This window comes from Festucalex cinctus, chromosome 10 (genome assembly GCF_051991245.1).
Source record: "Festucalex cinctus isolate MCC-2025b chromosome 10, RoL_Fcin_1.0, whole genome shotgun sequence".
NCBI lineage: Eukaryota > Metazoa > Chordata > Actinopteri > Syngnathiformes > Syngnathidae > Festucalex > Festucalex cinctus.
The window spans coordinates 10010670-10029915 of record NC_135420.1 but is presented as its reverse complement, the minus strand read 5'-3'; the positions used below and the strand labels follow the sequence as shown (position 1 = coordinate 10029915).

Genomic DNA, 19246 nt, shown 5'->3' with positions numbered 1-19246 from the left:
TATATTCAGTCTTCAACAGAATAAAACATAGCATTGAGCAAAAATATATTATTTTTATCCACTCAAAAGTGCACTGAGATATAAATGAAAGACAATGTGAACTACTACTTCAATACAAATGCCAAAAAAAAAAAAAAAGTGCTTTCCTGCTTTTTAAGTTGTGTAAAGATGAACATGTAAACATTAAAGTTTCTCAGAGGTACAAAAAAAAAAACCTCAAGTGCTTTTCTGCTTTTTAACTTGTGAAAACATGAACGTGTAAACATTAAAGGGATCGTTCGGCTTTTTTAACATGAATCTCAATTTGATCCTCACCTCCCGTGTGTGCGATCAGCACTGACTTCTTTCTGACAGCGTTCGGTGACACGCGTTCATGTTCGACGTTGGACGAGAGGAAAATAGTCCAACAAGCTGGCTGGGGTCTCGGAAATGAAGCCTTTTTCTTCTAAAAACTATTTGTTTTCAAAAGCGTGATACATTTCCACCACAATACTCTTTTCTGAATAAAGTCAGACGCCATTACCGCCAGCCACTACTTTTCTGTTCGTTCGTTCGTATCACTGCGCGGCGCCCTGTAGAACGCTAACCGACGCACTGCAGCCAGCTAGCTGATACTTCCGCCTGAAGTTGTTTGCCTTTTCGGAGCAGGTCTGATCGGACGAAGAGGTGGGTTGGTCAGCTCAGCCATGCTTGTTGTTGTTTTGAATGTCGAGGCGTGAGTTGTGGATGTGTACTCTCGGTCCGTCCCATTAAGCGTCCCGAAGACCGCGCGCGCTACTGCGTTTCAGTTCCGCGTACTTTTCGCTCCGGTCCACTTTTAGTTTCGGTTCCCTTGGCATATTTATATAATCGGAATTTGGACTTTTGTGAATCGTTCTCGATTGTTCCACGGCCGAATCGTGAATAATCTAAGAATCGGAAATTTTGCACACCTCTACCATCAACTGCACTGTATACTGTTTAGCATAAATAGAAAAGGGTTGAAATAGACACTGTTTTATTTAGATATCCTATCTAAAATGATGAAAAAAACAAAAACAAAATGCAAACATTTCTGTGCACACTATTTTCCTCTTTTCTTCACCAGTTTTACCACTTACACTTGCTTTCTTTGGAGCCATGATTAGGGGCTAAAACACGATGCAAAACTAAAATGTAGAAACACCCCAGATGGGACTCGAACCCACAATCCCTGGCTTAGGAGGCCAGTGCCTTATCCATTAGGCCACTGGGGCTTGGGTAGAACACGAAAGAGGTTTTATTTGGCAGTCATAAAATAACTAAAAATGCTTTACATTGTAGATTCCCACTGAAGGCATCAAAACTGTAAATGAACACGTGTGGAGTTATGTACTTAAAAAAAAAGATGAACTAATTGAAAACATGTTTTATATTCCAGTTTCTTCAAAAGTCACTCTTTGCTCTGATGATTGTTTTGCACTCTATTGGCAGTCCCTCAATGAACTTCGAGTAGTCACCTGAAATGGTTCTCCAACAATGAGCTCCCAGAGTTGAGAATGCCGAATGCGCAAAGCAGTAATCAGAGCAAAGAGTGGCTATTTTGAAGAAACTACACTCTCAAACATGTATTCATTTATTTCAAACATACAAAACTCCATGTGTTCATTCTTAGTTTTTTTTTATTATTATTATGGACCATAGATAATGTCGTCGGTAAATTCCCAGGTGTTGTATGTTGAGAAACAATGTTCTTAAAGTGTTAAATTTGCTCACCCAGCCTAACCTGTGAACAACTCAGACTTCAATGGACGCTACTTTTATAAGCAATCACCTGTTCCCAATTAACCAGTTGACCTGTAGATTTACACCAGTGTTTTTTTGTTTCTTTAGCATCCCACAGCTGTTAAACGTAGAACCACCCCAGATGGGACTCGAACCCACAATCCCTGGCTTAGGAGGCCAGTGCCTTATCCATTAGGCCACTGGTGCTTGAGAGAAATGGGGCAGTAAAGAGTTTTCATTTGGTAGTCATAAATTTTATTTTATTTTTTTTATATATATCACATACATTTTGTGTACTGTATGTAATTGTATTTATTTTGCTGGCATGTGACAAAATGGCACAATTTTTCTTACACTGATCAAGTTGTGATATTTTTCTGAGATCCGATGTCATTCAAATGAGTTAACAGTTTAATTTGAGCTGCTCTTAGGCTACGTTCAGACTAGCAGCCCAAATCTGATTTTTAACCGATCCAGATTGAAAGTGGATGGCTCTTCTGTAGTCTGAACAGTCACAAAGCACATGAAATCCGATTTCTGCGGGACGGATTAAAACCACATGTGGGAGGTAGTTTCATATCCGATTTGAACAGGATGCGTCTCAGTCTGATCAGCTCTAAACACTCAGAACGGATTTGACTGTGTGACGTCACTCTTTGCGTGCAAAAACCAATGCGCCCGTGCTGTCAATATCCAATCGGTTCGCTGCCCGGCTGCTTCCTCGCATGCTTGGCAGTTAAATGCCTTGACGGCTCCACTTCCTCTCATGCTCAATTAGAAATACAGTGACAATTTACAATACTTGCGCTGAAGCCGGGACCCCGTCAGTTCTTCACATGTGCAACCGCAAATAGCAAATTAGTGCCCGTCCGTAGCCATACAATTATCGTTAAAAAAAACAAAGAAACAAAGAAAGAAAGTGAAGAAAAGCGCTTAACACTTGCGATGAACGGGGAGCGGTAAACAGCCTCACGATGACGTTGAACACGACACGTGCCTCCGTTCCACGTCGTTGCCACAGCAACCTGTCAAGTGGCTCAATCTGAACAGGGCCAGTTCGGATTTGAACACTTGCTAAAAAAAAAGTCTGAACAGTCATCCCTAATAAACAGGTTTGAGGAGGAAACCGATTGTAGTCAGCTATGCCTGCAGTCAAAGATGTGTTTTTTTTTTCTTTTTTAGCATCCCATAGCCGTTAATTGTAGAACCACCCCAGATGGGACTCGAACCCACAATCCCTGGCTTAGGAGGCCAGTGCCTTATCCATTAGGCCACTGGGGCTTGAGAGTAATGGAAACGGAAAGTGGTTTTCATTTGTCACTCATTAAAACCAGAAGCGGCCAAACGTTTGGACACACCTTCTCATGCAATGTATTTCCTTCATTTACATTGTAGATTCTCACTAAAGGCAAAATTGTGAGTGAACACATATACATAAAAAAGATGAAATCATTGAAAGCATATTTTATATTCTAGTTGGTTGGCATTTCCTGGATGAACTTCAGGAGTAGTCACCTGAAATGGTTCTCCAACAGTATTGAATGAGTTCCCAGAGGTCAGAATTTCATCCATCCATCCATTTTCTGAACCGCTTACTCCTCACAAGGGTCATGGGGGGGTGCTGGAGCCTATCTCAGCTGGCTTTGAGCAGCAAGCGGGGTACACCCTGAACTGGTTGCCAGCCAATTGCAGGGCACACAGAGACACACAACCACATCTAGAGGGACAATTTGGAGCACCCAATTAACCTGCCATGCATGTCTTTGGAAGGTGGGAGGAGACCAGAGTACCCGGAGAAGACCCACACAGGGACGGGGAGAACATGCAAACTCCACCCAGGAAGGCCGGAGCCTGGACTCAAACCCGAGTCCTCAATACTGGGATGTGCTAACCACTCCCCCACCGTGCCACCTGGTGAGAATTCCCAGAGTGTGAAAATTAGTAATCAGAGCAAAGGGTGGCTATTTTGAAGACACTAGAATCTAAAACACATTTTCAGTTATTGCACCTCTTATTTTTGTTTGCTAATACTCCACACGTTGATTCTTTGTATTTTTTTTTATGTTATTGTGGACCATAGACAACAATATCTGTAAATTCTCAGGTATTGTATGTTGAGAAACAGGCTAGCAGCATTTTTGTGTTGGACAATTAATTTGATTTTTCAGTTGAATTATTATTATTTTTTTTTTAAGTGTTGCACAGCCATTACAAATACAAACACCCCAGATGGGACTTGAACCCACAATCGCTGGCTTAGGAGGCCAGTGCCTTATCCATTAGGCCACTGGGGATAGGAGCAAGCATGAAGGAGGTTTTATTTGGCAGTCATAAAAAAAAAAAAAAACGGTGCCCCCTCAATTTTGTTGATATCACAAACTAGTATCCATCCATCCATCCATCCATCCATCCATTTTCTTGACCGTTTATTCCTCACAAGGGTCACAAGGGTTGCTGGCGCCCATCTCAGCCAGGTAGTAGGCAGGGGACACCCTGGACTGGTATGTCAGCCAGGGCAACTAGTATACAGTACAGGCCAAAAGTTTGGACGCACCTTCTCATGCAATCATCCATCCATCCATTTTCTGAACCGCTTGCTCCTCACAAGTGTCGCGGTCATGCAATCTAATTTCTTCAAAATAGTCACTCTTTACTTTGATTTTTTTGCACACTATTGGCATTCCCTCAATGAACTTCAAGAGTAGTTACCTGAAATGGTTTTCCAACAATATTGAATGAGTTCCCAGAGGTGCGAATGCCAAGAGTGTGCAAAGCAGCGCAATCAGAGCAATCTAAAACATGTTTTCAATTCACTTTTGTACAAAACTCCATCTTCTTATCTACTGGTGTCCGAAGCATTTCAGAGCTGAGACATGCTGGGTGGGAGCGTGTTGGAACACGGCCAGCAGTGGCCGGAAAAGGCGCTGATGTGTGAAACCTGGAAGTTGGAAGTCTGTGGCTTCTACTCCAGTAAGCAGTTCACCTGTGGAATATTAGCAGGTGTTTTCTGAGGGTTCCTCAACTTGTCCCATCTGTTTTGGAATATGTTGCTGGCATCAAATTCAAAATGCCAGATTATTTAAAATAAATCAATGAATAACGTTCAACATTAAATATCTTGTCTTTGTACTGTACTGACTACTCAATTGAATATACAGTAGGTTGAAAAGGATTTACAAATCATTGTACAATTTTATTTACGGTTTGCAATTTGCACAATATCCTAATTTAATTGGTATTCGAGTTTGTAATACAAACTCCAGTATGTGGACTTTTTTTTTTTTTTTTTCTCAACGGAAATTCCATATGCAGTGAAAAAAATGCTCTCTTCACACAAATTTATAAATTGTGCATTAAAATGAAGTGAGCTGGATTAATCTATCTGTTCTATCTTAATTTGTTGAATCTTCTTGGATTAGTGTTTGGTAGCTTCTATAATTATGACAATTACCTGTTTCCATTTAACCAATTCACCTGTGGAATTGACACAGGCATTTTTTTCATTAGCATCCCACAGCTGTTAAATGTAGAAGCACCCCAGATGGGACTCGAACCCACAATCCCTGGCTTAGGAGGCCAGTGCCTTATCCATTATGCCACTGGGGCTTGATAGAAGCAGAGCAGAAAGGAGGTTTCATTTGGCAGTCATAAAAAAATGCGGACCCTCAATTTTGTTTGTGTCACATTTTGTGTGCTGTATGTCGTGTTATTTGTTTTGTCAGCATTACTGTACATTATTCTTACACTGATTAAGTCATGTTTTTCTGAGATCTGATGTCATGCAAATGAGTTACCAGTTTAATTTGAGCTGCTCTTAGTCACAGAATCTGATTGCTTTGCCAAACAATTCATAGGTGTAAAGGGATAGTAAGTAGTGGTATATGCATATATTATCATACGTATATTATCATACTGTTCCGCCATTATCGCTTTAGGAAGTGTTAATCCAAACATGGTGCAGTATAACTTCACAACAATCTGTCTCTATGCATGTGAGAACAATCTGGATGGTCCTTTTCATCTAGTCTGCAGGCAGACACATCTACGATTTCCAAAAACAGTTTCAAATATGGACTCGTCCGACCACAGCACAATTTTCCCCTTTGTGTCAGTCCATCCCAGATGAGCTTGAGCCCAGAGAAGCCGGCGGCATCTCAGGGTGTTGTTGATACTGTATATGGCTTTCACTTTGTATGGTCGAGTTTTAACTACCATTTCTAGATGTAGTGACAAGTGTTAACTGACAACGGTTTTCTGAAGTGTTCCTGAGCCCTTGTGACAATATCATTTAGACAACGATGCCAGTTTTTATTGCAGTGTTGAATGTTGGTTTTCAGAATTGATACTCATATGCAGAGATTTCTCCACATTCTCAGACTTTACTGATGATATTATGGACCGTAGATAATGACTAAATTTCCCTGCTATTGTACGTTGGGAAAAGTGTTGGACAATTTGCTCGCAAAGTGGCCTAACTTGCGAACAACTAAGGGTTCAATGGATTTTCCTTTCATAACCAATCATGGCACTAGACTGTTTCCAATTAACCATTCGACCTATTGGACTGTCACAGGTGTTTGTTTTCCTTTAACATCCTACAGGTGTTAAATGTAGAACCAACTCAGATGGGACTCGAACCCACAATTCCTGGCTTAGGAGGCCAGTGCCTTATCCATTAGGCCACTGGGGCTTGAGAGTAATGGCGCAGGAAAGTGGTTTTATATTCTAGTTTCTTCAAAATGGTGCAGGATTTTTAATTTTTTTTTGCACACTCTTGGCATTTCATCTATGAACTTCAGGAGTAGTTATCAGGTACAACCATGGTACTCACCTGTTTCCAATGAATCAGTTGACCTATGGAATTTCCACATTTTTTTTTTCTTTAGCACAGCTGTTAAATGTTAAAACACCCCAGATGGGACTTGAACCCACAATCCCTGGCTTAGGAGGCCAGTGCCTTATCCATTAGGCCACTGGGGCTTGAGAGAAATGGAGCAGAAAAGTGGTTTTATATTCTAGTTTCTTAAATTTTTATTTTTTATTTTTTTTTCCACACTCTTGGCATTTCCTCGATGAACTTCAAGAGGAGTCACTTGAAATGGTTCTCCGACAGTATTGAATGAGTTCTCGGGTGAGAATGTAACAGTTTAATTTGAGCTGCTCTTAGTCACAGAATCTGATCGCTTTGTCAAACAATTAATCGGTGTAAAGGGACAGTCGTGTCAAGTTGTGTTAAATGAGAATGGTTTTGTGAAGTGTTCCTGAGCCCTTGTGGTAATATCCTTTAAAACAGGGTTCATCAATTCTGGTCCTCGAGGTCCGGAGTCCTGCAGGTTTTATTTGTTTCTGCCTACCAACACACTTGATGCTAAAGCTCAGAGTCGTTATCAGGCATGCTGATGAGATGATTATATGAATCATATGTGCTAGAGGGCGGAAACATCTAAAACCTGCAGGACTTAGGACCCTCAAGGACCGGAATTGGTGAACTCTGCTTTATATAATGATGCCAGTTTTTAATGCAGTGATGTTGAATGTTGGTTTTCAGATGTGGAAATTTCTGCACATTATCTGAATTTACTGATGATATTATGGACCCTACTATGAGATTGAGAAACAGCGTTCTTAAAACATAGGACAATTTGTTCACAAAGCGGTGAACTTCACCTCAGACTGTTGTGAACAACTGAGCCTTCCATGGATGTTCCATTTATAAACTACCATGACACTCAACTGTTAACCAGCTCACTTGTAGAATGTACGGGTGTGTGTGTGTTTTTAAAGCACTCCCTAGCCGTTACAAATAGAAACACCCCAGATGGGACTCGAACCCACAATCCCTGGCTTAGGAGGCCAGTGCCTTATCCATTAGGCCACTGGGGCTTGGATGGAACATGAAGCAGATTTTATTTTGCAGTGATAAAAAAAAAGGCTAGATTGGAATAATCTATTGATTCGATTTTCCTTTTCGAGTGTGGTATCAATTCATAAAACCATGAATCGATTATTTTAATATCTCCACTGGGGCTTGATTGAAATGGAGCATGAAAGTGGTTTTATATTCTAGTTTCTTTAAAATACTTTTTTTTTTTTTTTTTTTGCACACTATTGGCATTTCCTCAATAAGCTTCAAGAGTAGTCACCTGAAATGGTTCTCCAACAGTATTGAATGAGTTCGCGGGTGAGAATTGCAAGAGTGTGCAAAGCAGTAATCAGAGCAAATGGTAGCTATTTTGAAGAAACTACAATCTAAAACATGTTTTCAGTTATTTCACCCTTTTTGTTACATACAAAACTCGATGTGTTCATTCTTGTTTGTTTTTTTTAGTGACGTCTGTAAATTCCCAGGCAGAAACTCTTACAGTGTTGGACAATTTGCTCACAAAGTGGTGAAATTCACCACAGCCTAACTTGTGAACAAGTGAGTCTAGATGTTACTTTTATAAACAAGTATAACACTCACCAATTCAAATTAACCAGCTCACAGGGATTGTGTGTGCGTTTATTTATTTATTTTTTTAAAGTTTTCCACAGCTGTTATATGTAGAACCACCCCAGATGGGACTCGAACCCACAATCCCTGGCTTAGGAGGGCAGTGCCTTATCCATTAGGCCACTGGGGCTTGGATGGAGTATGAAATTGGTTTTATTTGGCAGTCGTCAAAAAAAAAAGGCCGGGTTAAAATATGGAATAATCGATATTGACTCGATTTTCCCTTTCAAGTGTGGTATTGATTCAGAAAACCATGTACAGTCAAACCTCGGTTTTCGAACATAATCCGTTCCAGAAGGCTGTTCTAAAAGCGATTTGTTCGAAATCCGAAGCAATTTTTCCCATTAGATTTAATGTAAATAATTTTAATCCGTTCCAAGTCTAAAAAAAAACTTTTTCCAATTTTTTTTTCTTCACTATTTTACGCCATCAACTGCACTGTATACTGTTTAGCATAAATAGAAAAGGGTTGAAATAGACACTGTTTTATTTAGATATCCTATCTAAAATGATGAAAAAAACAAAAACAAAATGCAAACATTTCTGTGCACACTATTTTCCTCTTTTCTTCACCAGTTTTACCACTTACACTTGCTTTCTTTGGAGCCATGATTAGGGGCTAAAACACGATGCAAAACTAAAATGTAGAAACACCCCAGATGGGACTCGAACCCACAATCCCTGGCTTAGGAGGCCAGTGCCTTATCCATTAGGCCACTGGGGCTTGGGTAGAACACGAAGGAGGTTTTATTTGGCAGTCATAAAATAACTAAAAATGCTTTACATTGTAGATTCCCACTGAAGGCATCAAAACTGTAAATGAACACGTGTGGAGTTATGTACTTAAAAAAAAAGATGAACTAATTGAAAACATGTTTTATATTCCAGTTTCTTCAAAAGTCACTCTTTGCTCTGATGATTGTTTTGCACTCTATTGGCAGTCCCTCGATGAACTTCAAGAGTAGTCACCTGAAATGGTTCTCCAACAATGAGCTCCCAGAGTTGAGAATGCCGAATGCGCAAAGCAGTAATCAGAGCAAAGAGTGGCTATTTTGAAGAAACTACACTCTAAAACATGTATTCATTTATTTCAAACATACAAAACTCCATGTGTTCATTCTTAGTTTTTTTTTATTATTATTATGGACCATAGATAATGTCGTCGGTAAATTCCCAGGTGTTGTATGTTGAGAAACAATGTTCTTAAAGTGTTAAATTTGCTCACCCAGCCTAACCTGTGAACAACTCAGACTTCAATGGACGCTACTTTTATAAGCAATCACCTGTTCCCAATTAACTCATTTGCTCCCAAAGACGTATTTATTCGTTTTTTTCTGTTTTTTTTGTTTTTTTTTAAATGCTAGAGCAGGGTTTGAGGCTTTGATGCAGCCTCTGACCTGAAGAGATCGCTTAAAAGAAATGGTAGTTATTACAAAATTCGGCCATCAGGTGGCAGCAGAGTATAAGAGATCAACCAGGCCCACGTTGCAACAAGAAACTTGTGAATAATGATGAAAATTAGCTATATTCTAATGCTAATTGCTGCAAAACGGAAACAGATACAAATATACTTTTTTTTTTTTTTTCCTGATGAAAGAAGAGACTCTAAACTTTCTTTTGGTATGTTCCATGTTTTTATAGCAGTAGAACACAATATTCTGTGGCCCTCGCAAAAATCAGTCCAAATCCAGTAAAACGGAACCGGGTTGCTTCAGTGTAAACGGCTGGGAGTGAATGAGTTAACCAGTTGACCTGTAGATTTACACCGGTGTTTTTTTTTCTTTAGCATCCCACAGCTGTTAAACGTAGAACCACCCCAGATGGGACTCGAACCCACAATCCCTGGCTTAGGAGGCCAGTGCCTTATCCATTAGGCCACTGGGGCTTGAGAGTAATGGGGCAGTAAAGAGTTTTCATTTGGTAGTCATAAATTTTATTTTTTTTTATTTTTTTATATATATCACATACATTTTGTGTACTGTATGTAATTGTATTTATTTTGCTGGCATGTGACAAAATGGCACAATTTTTCTTACACTGATCAAGTTGTGATATTTTTCTGAGATCCGATGTCATTCAAATGAGTTAACAGTTTAATTTGAGCTGCTCTTAGGCTACGTTCAGACTAGCAGCCCAAATCTGATTTTTAACCGATCCAGATTGAAAGTGGATGGCTCTTCTGTAGTCTGAACAGTCACAAAGCACATGAAATCCGATTTCTGCGGGACGGATTAAAACCACATGTGGAAGGTAGTTTCATATCCGATTTGAACAGGATGCGTCTCAGTCTGATCAGCTCTAAACACTCAGAACGGATTTGACTGTGTGACGTCACTCTTTGCGTGCAAAAACCAATGCGCCCGTGCTGTCAATATCCAATCGGTTCGCTGCCCGGCTGCTTCCTCGCATGCTTGCCAATTAAATGCCTTGACGGCTCCACTTCCTCTCATGCTCAATTAGAAATACAGTGACAATTTACAATACTTGCGCTGTAGCCGGGACCCCGTCAGTTCTTCACATGTGCAACCGCAAATAGCAAATTAGTGCCCGTCCGTAGCCATACAATTATCGTTAAAAAAAACAAAGAAATAAAGAAACAAAGAAAGAAAGAGAAGAAAAGCGCTTAACACTTGCGATGAACGGGGAGCAGTAAACAGCCTCACGATGACGTTGAACACGACACGCCGTTCCACGTCGTTGCCACAGCAACCTGTCAAGTGGCTCAATCTGAACAGGGCCAGTTCGGATTTGAACACTTGCTAAAAAAAAAAGTCTGAACAGTCATCCCTAATAAACAGGTTTGAGGAGGAAACCGATTGTAGTCAGCTATTCCTGCAGTCAAAGATGTGTTTTTTTCTCTTTTTTAGCATCTCACAGCTGTTAAATGTAGAACCACCCCAGATGGGACTCGAACCCACAATCCCTGGCTTAGGAGGCCAGTGCCTTATCCATTAGGCCACTGGGGCTTGAGAGTAATGGAACCGGAAAGTGGTTTTCATTTGTCACTCATTAAAACCAGAAGCGGCCAAACGTTTGGACACACCTTCTCATGCAATGTATTTCCTTCATTTACATTGTAGATTCTCACTAAAGGCAAAATTGTGAGTGAACACATATACATAAAAAAGATGAAATCATTGAAAGCATATTTTATATTCTAGTTGGTTGGCATTTCCTGGAAGAACTTCAGGAGTAGTCACCTGAAATGGTTCTCCAACAGTATTGAATGAGTTCCCAGAGGTCAGAATTTCATCCATCCATCCATTTTCTGAACCGCTTACTCCTCACAAGGGTCATGGGGGGGTGCTGGAGCCTATCTCAGCTGGCATTGAGCAGCAAGCGGGGTACACCCTGAACTGGTTGCCAGCCAATTGCAGGGCACACAGAGACACACAACCACATCTAGAGGGACAATTTGGAGCACCCAATTAACCTGCCATGCATGTCTTTGGAATGTGGGAGGAGACCAGAGTACCCGGAGAAGACCCACACAGGCACGGGGAGAACATGCAAACTCCACCCAGGAAGGCCGGAGCCTGGACTCAAACCCGAGTCCTCAATACTGGGTTGTGCTAACCACTCACCCACCGTGCCACCTGGTGAAAATTCCCAGAGTGTGAAAATTAGTAATCAGAGCAAAGGGTGGCTATTTTGAAGACACTAGAATCTAAAACACATTTTCAGTTATTGCACCTCTTTTTTTTGTTTGCTAATACTCCACACGTTGATTCTTTGTATTTTTTTTTATGTTATTGTGGACCATAGACAACAATATCTGTAAATTCTCAGGTATTGTATGTTGAAAAACAGGCTAGCAGCATTTTTGTGTTGGACAATTAATTTGATTTTTCAGTTGATTTTTTTTTTTTTTTTAAAGTGTTGCACAGCCATTACAAATACAAACACCCCAGATGGGACTTGAACCCACAATCGCTGGCTTAGGAGGCCAGTGCCTTATCCATTAGGCCACTGGGGCTTGATAGAAGCAGAGCAGAAAGGAGGTTTCATTTGGCAGTCATAAAAAAATGTGGACCCTCAATTTTGTTTGTGTCACATTTTGTGTGCTGTATGTCGTGTTATTTGTTTTGTCAGCATTACTGTACATTATTCTTACACTGATTAAGTCATGTTTTTCTGAGATCCGATGTCATGCAAATGAGTTACCAGTTTAATTTGAGCTGCTCTTAGTCACAGAATCTGATTGCTTTGCCAAACAATTCATAGGTATAAAGGGACAGTAAATAGTAGTGTATGCGTATATATTATCATACCGTTGGGGCCAAACTGGTGACCACTGTTCCATGTTACTGCGATAGGCTGGCAACCAGTTCAGGGTGGACCTCGCCTCCTGTCCAGAGCCGGCTGAGATAGGCTCCAGCACCCCCCGCGACCCTTATGAGGAATTAGCGGTCAAGAAATTGGATGGATGGATGGATGTTCCACGTTAAAGGGTTTAGGAAGAGGGTTTATCCAAACATGCCGCAGTAGAACTTCAGTACAATTTATCTCTATGTGAAAACAATCTGGATGGCCCTTTTCTTCTTTGGCCTGCTGGACACATCTACAATTTCCAAAAACATTTTCAAATATGGACTCGTCAGACCACAGCACAATTTTCCCCTTTGTGTCAGTCCATCTCAGATGAGCTTGTGTTGATATATGGCTTTCGCTTTGCATGGTAGAGTTTTAAATAGCATTTGTAGATGTAGTGTCAAGTTGTGTTAACTGACAACGGTTTTCGGAAGTGTTCCTGAGCCCTTGTGACAATATCAATGATACAAAGATGGCGGTTTTTAATGAAGTGATGATCATTGAATGTTGTTGATTTCTCCAGATTCCGTGATTTTTGTTTTTGTTATTATGGACCGTAGATAGACATACCTAAATTTCCCTGCTTTTGTACTTTGAAAAACAGTGTTCTTAAAGTGTTGGACGATTTGCTCACAAAGTGGTGAACTTCACCGCAGTCTTATTTGTGAACTGAGCCTGAATAGCCACGGATATTCCATAAGCAAATATGGTCCTCACCTGTTTCCCATGAACCAGTTGACCTGTTGCCACTGTTTTTTTCTTTTTTCTTCAGCACAGCTGTTAAATGTTAAAACACCCCAGATGGGACTTGAACCCACAATCCCTGGCTTAGGAGGCCAGTGCCTTATCCATTAGGCCACTGGGGCTTGTGAGAAATGGAGCAGAAAAGTGGTTTTATATTCTAGTTTCTTCATTTTTTTTTTTTTTTTTTTTTACACACTCTTGGCATTTCCTCGATGAACTTCAAGAGGAGTCACCTGAAATGGTTCTCCGACAGTATTGAATGAGTTCTCGGGTGAGAATGTAACAGTTTAATTTGAGCTGCTCTTAGTCACAGAATCTGATCGCTTTGTCAAACAATTAATCGGTGTAAAGGGACAGTCGTGTCAAGTTGTGTTAAATGAGAATGGTTTTGTGAAGTGTTCCTGAGCCCTTGTGGTAATATCCTTTAAAACAGGGTTCATCAATTCTGGTCCTCGAGGTCCGGAGTCCTGCAGGTTTTATTTGTTTCTGCCTACCAACACACTTGATGCTAAAGCTCAGAGTCGTTATCAGGCATGCTGATGAGATGATTATATGAATCATATGTGCTAGAGGGCGGAAACATCTAAAACCTGCAGGACTTAGGACCCTCAAGGACCGGAATTGGTGAACTCTGCTTTATATAATGATGCCAGTTTTTAATGCAGTGATGTTGAATGTTGGTTTTCAGATGTGGAAATTTCTGCACATTATCTGAATTTACTGATGATATTATGGACCCTACTATGAGATTGAGAAACAGCGTTCTTAAAACATAGGACAATTTGTTCACAAAGCGGTGAACTTCACCTCAGACTGTTGTGAACAACTGAGCCTTCCATGGATGTTCCATTTATAAACTACCATGAGACTCAACTGTTAACCAGCTCGCTAGTAGAATGTACGGGTGTGTGTGTGTCTTTAAAGCACTCCATAGCCGTTACAAATAGAAACACCCCAGATGGGACTCGAACCCACAGTCCCTGGCTTAGGAGGCCAGTGCCTTATCCATTAGGCCACTGGGGCTTGGGTGGAACATGAAGCAGATTTTATTTTGCAGTGATAAAAAAAAGGCTAGATTGGAATAATCTATTGATTCGATTTTCCTTTTCGAGTGTGGTATCAATTCATAAAACCATGAATCGATTATTTTAATATCTCCACTGGGGCTTGATTGAAATGGAGCATGAAAGTGGTTTTATATTCTAGTTTCTTTAAAATACTTTTTTTTTTTTTTTTTTGCACACTATTGGCATTTCCTCAATAAGCTTCAAGAGTAGTCACCTGAAATGGTTCTCCAACAGTATTGAATGAGTTCGCGGGTGAGAATTGCAAGAGTGTGCAAAGCAGTAATCAGAGCAAATGGTAGCTATTTTGAAGAAACTACAATCTAAAACATGTTTTCAGTTATTTCACCCTTTTTGTTACATACAAAACTCCATGTGTTCATTCTTGTTTCGTTTTTTTTTAGTGACGTCTGTAAATTCCCAGGCAGAAACTCTTACAGTGTTGGACAATTTGCTCACACAGTTGTTCACAAAGTGGTGAAATTCACCACAGCCTAACTTGTGAACAAGTGAGTCTAGATGTTACTTTTATAAACAAGTATAACACTCACCAATTCCAATTAACCAGCTCACAGGGATTGTGTGTGCATTTTTTATTTTTTATTTTTTTTTAAGTTTTCCACAGCTGTTATATGTAGAACCACCCCAGATGGGACTCGAACCCACAATCCCTGGCTTAGGAGGCCAGTGCCTTATCCATTAGGCCACTGGGGCTTGGATGGAGCATGAAATTGGTTTTATTTGGCAGTCGTCAAAAAAAAAAGGCCGGGTTAAAATATGGAATAATCGATATTGACTCGATTTTCCCTTTCAAGTGTGGTATTGATTCAGAAAACCATGTACAGTCAAACCTCGGTTTTCGAACATAATCCGTTCCAGAAGGCTGTTCTAAAAGCGATTTGTTCGAAATCCGAAGCAATTTTTCCCATTAGATATAATGTAAATAATTTTAATCCGTTCCAAGTCTAAAAAAAAAACTTTTTCCAATTTTTTTTTCTTCACTATTTTACACCATCAACTGCACTGTATACTGTTTAGCATAAATAGAAAAGGGTTGAAATAGACACTGTTTTATTTAGATATCCTATCTAAAATGATGAAAAAAACAAAAACAAAATGCAAACATTTCTGTGCACACTATTTTCCTCTTTTCTTCACCAGTTTTACCACTTACACTTGCTTTCTTTGGAGCCATGATTAGGGGCTAAAACACAATGCAAAACTAAAATGTAGAAACACCCCAGATGGGACTCGAACCCACAATCCCTGGCTTAGGAGGCCAGTGCCTTATCCATTAGGCCACTGGGGCTTGGGTAGAACACGAAGGAGGTTTTATTTGGCAGTCATAAAATAACTAAAAATTCTTTACATTGTAGATTCCCACTGAAGGCATCAAAACTGTAAATGAACACGTGTGGAGTTATGTACTTAAAAAAAAAGATGAACTAATTGAAAACATGTTTTATATTCCAGTTTCTTCAAAAGTCACTCTTCGCTCTGATGATTGTTTTGCACTCTATTGGCAGTCCCTCGATGAACTTCAAGAGTCGTCACCTGAAATGGTTCTCCAACAATGAGCTCCCAGAATTGAGAATGCCGAATGCGCAAAGCAGTAATCAGAGCAAAGAGTGGCTATTTTGAAGAAACTACACTCTAAAACATGTATTCATTTATTTCAAACATACAAAACTCCATGTGTTCATTCTTAGTTTTTTTTTATTATTATTATGGACCATAGCTAATGTCGTCGGTAAATTCCCAGGTGTTGTATGTTGAGAAACAATGTTCTTAAAGTGTTAAATTTGCTCACCCAGCCTAACCTGTGAACAACTCAGACTTCATTGGACGCTACTTTTATAAGCAATCACCTGTTCCCAATTAACCAGTTGACCTGTAGATTTACACCGGTGTTTTTTTTTCTTTAGCATCCCACAGCTGTTAAATGTAGAAACACCCCAGATGGGACTCGAACCCACAATCCCTGGCTTAGGAGGCCAGTGCCTTATCCATTAGGCCACTGGGGCTTGAGAGAAATGGGGCAGTAAAGAGTTTTCATTTGGTAGTCATAAAATTTTTTTATTTTTTATTTTTTTTATATATATCACATACATTTTGTGTACTGTATGTAATTGTATTTATTTTGCTGGCATGTGACAAAATGGCACAAATTTTCTTACACTGATCAAGTTGTGATATTTTTCTGAGATCCGATGTCATTCAAATGAGTTAACAGTTTAATTTGAGCTGCTCTTAGTCTACGTTCAGACTAGCAGCCCAAATCTGATTTTTAACCGATCCAGATTGAAAGTGGATGGCTCTTCTGTAGTCTGAACAGTCACAAAGCACATGAAATCCGATTTCTGCGGGACGGATTAAAACCACATGTGGAAGGTAGTTTCATATCCGATTTGAACAGGATGCGTCTCAGTCTGATCAGCTCTAAACACTCAGAACGGATTTGACTGTGTGACGTCACTCTTTGCGTGCAAAAACCAATGCGCCCGTGCTGTCAATATCCAATCGGTTCGCTGCCCAGTTGCTTCCTCGCATGCTTGGCAGTTAAATGCCTTGACGGCTCCACTTCCTCTCATGCTCAATTAGAAATACAGTGACAATTTACAATACTTGCGCTGACCCCGTCAGTTCTTCACATGTGCAACCGCAAATAGCAAATTAGTGCCCGTCCGTAGCCATACAATTATCGTTAAAAAAACCAAAGAAATAAAGAAACAAAGAAAGAAAGAGAAGAAAAGCGCTTAACACTTGCGATGAACGGGGAGCGGTAAACAGCCTCACGATGACGTTGAACATGACACGCGCCTCCGTTCCACGTCGTTGCCACAGCAACCTGTCAAGTGGCTCAATCTGAACAGGGCCAGTTCGGATTTGAACACTTGCTAAAAAAAAAGTCTGAACAGTCATCCCTAATAAACAGGTTTGAGGAGGAAACCGATTGTAGTCAGCTATGCCTGCAGTCAAAGATGTGTTGTTTTTTTTTCTTTTTTAGCATCTCACAGCTGTTAAATGTAGAACCACCCCAGATGGGACTCGAACCCACAATCCCTGGCTTAGGAGGCCAGTGCCTTATCCATTAGGCCACTGGGGCTTGAGAGTAATGGAACCGGAAAGTGGTTTTCATTTGTCACTCATTAAAACCAGAAGCGGCCAAACGTTTGGACACACCTTCTCATGCAATGTATTTCCTTCATTTACATTGTAGATTCTCACTAAAGGCAAAATTGTGAGTGAACACATATACATAAAAAAGATGAAATCATTGAAAGCATATTTTATATTCTAGTTGGTTGGCATTTCCTGGAAGAACTTCAGGAGTAGTCACCTGAAATGGTTCTCCAACAGTATTGAATGAGTTCCCAGAGGTCAGAATTTCATCCATCCATCCATTTTCTGAACCGCTTACTCCTCACAAGGGTCATGGGGGGGTGCTGGAGCCTATCTCAGCTGGCTTTGAGCAGCAAGCGGGGTACACCCTGAACTGGTTGCCAGCCAATTGCAGGGCACACAGAGACACACAACCACATCTAGAGGGACAATTTGGAGCACCCAATTAACCTGCCATGCATGTCTTTGGAATGTGGGAGGAGACCAGAGTACCCGGAGAAGACCCACACAGGCACGGGGAGAACATGCAAACTCCACCCAGGAAGGCCGGAGCCTGGACTCAAACCCGAGTCCTCAATACTGGGATGTGCTAACCACTCACCCACCGTGCCACCTGGTGAGAATTCCCAGAGTGTGAAAATTAGTAATCAGAGCAAAGGGTGGCTATTTTGAAGACACTAGAATCTAAAACACATTTTCAGTTATTGCACCTCTTTTTTTTGTTTGCTAATACTCCACACGTTGATTCTTTTTTATGTTATTGTGAACCATAGACAACAATATCTGTAAATTCTCAGTTATTGTATGTTGAGAAACAGGCTCTCAGCATTTTTGTGTTGGACAATTAATTTGATTTTTCAGCTGAATTATTTTTTTTTTTTAAGTGTTGCACAGCCATTACAAATACAAACACCCCAGATGGGACTTGAACCCACAATCGCTGGCTTAGGAGGCCAGTGCCTTATCCATTAGGCCACTGGGGATAGGAGCAAGCATGAAGGAGGTTTTATTTGGCAGTCATACAAAAAAAACAAACGTGCCCCCTCAATTTTGTTGATATCACAAACTAGTATCCATCCATCCATCCATCCATCCATTTTCTTGACCGTTTATTCCTCACAAGGGTCACAAGGGTTGCTGGCGCCCATCTCAGCCAGGTAGTAGGCAGGGGACACCCTGGGCTGGTATGTCAGCCAGGGCAACTAGTATACAGTACAGGCCAAAAGTTTGGACGCACCTTCTCATGCAATCATCCATCCATCCATTTTCTGAACCGCTTGCTCCTCACAAGTGTCGCGGTCATGCAATCTAATTTCTTCAAAATAGTCACTCTTTACTTTGATTTTTTTGCACACTATTGGCATTCCCTCAATGAACTTCAAGAGTAGTTACCTGAAATGGTTTTCCAACAATATTGAATGAGTTCCCAGAGGTGCGAATGCCAAGAGTGTGCAAAGCAGCGCAATCAGAGCAATCTAAAACATGTTTTCAATTCACTTTTGTACAAAACTCCATCTTCTTATCTACTGGTGTCCGAAGCATTTCAGAGCTGAGACATGCTGGGTGGGAGCGTGTTGGAACACGGCCAGCAGTGGCCGGAAAAGGCGCTGATGTGTGAAACCTGGAAGTTGGAAGTCTGTGGCTTCTACTCCAGTAAGCAGTTCACCTGTGGAATATTAGCAGGTGTTTTCTGAGGGTTCCTCAACTTGTCCCATCTGTTTTGGAATATGTTGCTGGCATCAAATTCAAAATGCCAGATTATTTAAAA

At 40.5% G+C, this 19246-nt stretch overlaps 1 protein-coding gene and 19 non-coding genes across 22 annotated transcripts in view; 1 reads left to right on the top strand and 19 right to left on the bottom strand.

Annotated features, from left to right (window-relative positions):
* pde4ba (phosphodiesterase 4B, cAMP-specific a) overlaps positions 1 to 19246 on the top strand; it is a 199959-nt gene that overhangs the window by 97095 nt on the left and 83618 nt on the right. The gene's annotated exons all lie outside the window — the stretch shown is intronic.
* Positions 1163 to 1235, bottom strand: trnar-ccu (transfer RNA arginine (anticodon CCU)). The gene has a single exon. It is a non-coding gene; the product is annotated as a tRNA-Arg (tRNA).
* On the bottom strand, positions 1878 to 1950 carry trnar-ccu (transfer RNA arginine (anticodon CCU)). The gene has a single exon. It is a non-coding gene; the product is annotated as a tRNA-Arg (tRNA).
* Positions 2952 to 3024, bottom strand: trnar-ccu (transfer RNA arginine (anticodon CCU)). Its single transcript has one exon. It is a non-coding gene; the product is annotated as a tRNA-Arg (tRNA).
* trnar-ccu (transfer RNA arginine (anticodon CCU)) lies at positions 3965 to 4037 on the bottom strand. The gene has a single exon. It is a non-coding gene; the product is annotated as a tRNA-Arg (tRNA).
* On the bottom strand, positions 5277 to 5349 carry trnar-ccu (transfer RNA arginine (anticodon CCU)). Its single transcript has one exon. It is a non-coding gene; the product is annotated as a tRNA-Arg (tRNA).
* On the bottom strand, positions 6651 to 6723 carry trnar-ccu (transfer RNA arginine (anticodon CCU)). The gene has a single exon. It is a non-coding gene; the product is annotated as a tRNA-Arg (tRNA).
* On the bottom strand, positions 7554 to 7626 carry trnar-ccu (transfer RNA arginine (anticodon CCU)). Its single transcript has one exon. It is a non-coding gene; the product is annotated as a tRNA-Arg (tRNA).
* On the bottom strand, positions 8294 to 8366 carry trnar-ccu (transfer RNA arginine (anticodon CCU)). Its single transcript has one exon. It is a non-coding gene; the product is annotated as a tRNA-Arg (tRNA).
* Positions 8888 to 8960, bottom strand: trnar-ccu (transfer RNA arginine (anticodon CCU)). The gene has a single exon. It is a non-coding gene; the product is annotated as a tRNA-Arg (tRNA).
* On the bottom strand, positions 10049 to 10121 carry trnar-ccu (transfer RNA arginine (anticodon CCU)). The gene has a single exon. It is a non-coding gene; the product is annotated as a tRNA-Arg (tRNA).
* On the bottom strand, positions 11130 to 11202 carry trnar-ccu (transfer RNA arginine (anticodon CCU)). The gene has a single exon. It is a non-coding gene; the product is annotated as a tRNA-Arg (tRNA).
* Positions 12140 to 12212, bottom strand: trnar-ccu (transfer RNA arginine (anticodon CCU)). The gene has a single exon. It is a non-coding gene; the product is annotated as a tRNA-Arg (tRNA).
* trnar-ccu (transfer RNA arginine (anticodon CCU)) lies at positions 13341 to 13413 on the bottom strand. Its single transcript has one exon. It is a non-coding gene; the product is annotated as a tRNA-Arg (tRNA).
* trnar-ccu (transfer RNA arginine (anticodon CCU)) lies at positions 14242 to 14314 on the bottom strand. Its single transcript has one exon. It is a non-coding gene; the product is annotated as a tRNA-Arg (tRNA).
* On the bottom strand, positions 14997 to 15069 carry trnar-ccu (transfer RNA arginine (anticodon CCU)). Its single transcript has one exon. It is a non-coding gene; the product is annotated as a tRNA-Arg (tRNA).
* Positions 15592 to 15664, bottom strand: trnar-ccu (transfer RNA arginine (anticodon CCU)). Its single transcript has one exon. It is a non-coding gene; the product is annotated as a tRNA-Arg (tRNA).
* Positions 16307 to 16379, bottom strand: trnar-ccu (transfer RNA arginine (anticodon CCU)). The gene has a single exon. It is a non-coding gene; the product is annotated as a tRNA-Arg (tRNA).
* trnar-ccu (transfer RNA arginine (anticodon CCU)) lies at positions 17389 to 17461 on the bottom strand. Its single transcript has one exon. It is a non-coding gene; the product is annotated as a tRNA-Arg (tRNA).
* trnar-ccu (transfer RNA arginine (anticodon CCU)) lies at positions 18389 to 18461 on the bottom strand. Its single transcript has one exon. It is a non-coding gene; the product is annotated as a tRNA-Arg (tRNA).